The sequence below is a fragment of the Arachis stenosperma genome, chromosome 5 (assembly GCF_014773155.1).
Source record: "Arachis stenosperma cultivar V10309 chromosome 5, arast.V10309.gnm1.PFL2, whole genome shotgun sequence".
Classification (NCBI taxonomy): Eukaryota; Viridiplantae; Streptophyta; class Magnoliopsida; order Fabales; family Fabaceae; genus Arachis; species Arachis stenosperma.
Genome location: NC_080381.1, coordinates 11321304 through 11321982, shown reverse-complemented (window position 1 = coordinate 11321982; position 679 = coordinate 11321304). Strand labels below are relative to the sequence as shown.

The window sequence follows — 679 nt, the reverse complement described above, 5'->3', positions numbered from 1 at the left end:
GAGCTTAAGCCTCAGTTAGTTTCTCTAATGCAACAGAATTGCAAGTTCCATGGACTTCCACTGGAAGATCCTCATCAGTTTTTAGCTGAATTCTTACAAATCTGTGACACTGTCAAGACCAATGGGGTTGACCCTGAAGTCTACAGACTTATGCTATTCCCTTTTGCTGTAAGAGACAGAGCTAGAATATGGTTGGACTCACAACCTAAAGAAAGCCTGAACTCTTGGGAAAAACTAGTCAATGCCTTCTTGGTAAAGTTCTTTCCACCTCAAAAATTGAGTAAGCTTAGAGTGGAAGTCCAAACCTTCAGACAGAAGGAAGGTGAATCCCTCTATGAAGCTTGGGAAAGATACAAACAATTTATCAGAAAGTGTCCTTCTGATATGCTTTCTGAATGGAGCATCATAGGTATTTTCTATGATGGTCTCTCTAAACTATCCAAGATGTCATTGGATAGCTCTGCTGGAGGATCTCTTCATCTAAAGAAGACGCCTGCAGAAGCTCAAGAACTAATTGAAATGGTTGCAAATAACCAATTCATGTACACTTCTGAAAGGAATCCTGTGAACAATGGGACAAATCAGAAGAAAGGAGTTCTTGAGATTGATACTCTGAATGCCATATTGGCTCAAAACAAGATATTGACTCAGCAAGTCAATTTGATTTCTCAAAGTCTGT

The 679-nt window shown here is 39.5% G+C and overlaps 1 non-coding gene across 1 annotated transcript; it reads right to left on the bottom strand.

Annotated features, from left to right (window-relative positions):
* Positions 1-282: 282 nt before the first annotated feature.
* On the bottom strand, positions 283-390 carry LOC130984578 (small nucleolar RNA R71). Its single transcript, XR_009088498.1, has one exon. It is a non-coding gene; the product is annotated as a small nucleolar RNA R71 (small nucleolar RNA).
* Positions 391-679: the final 289 nt, after the last annotated feature.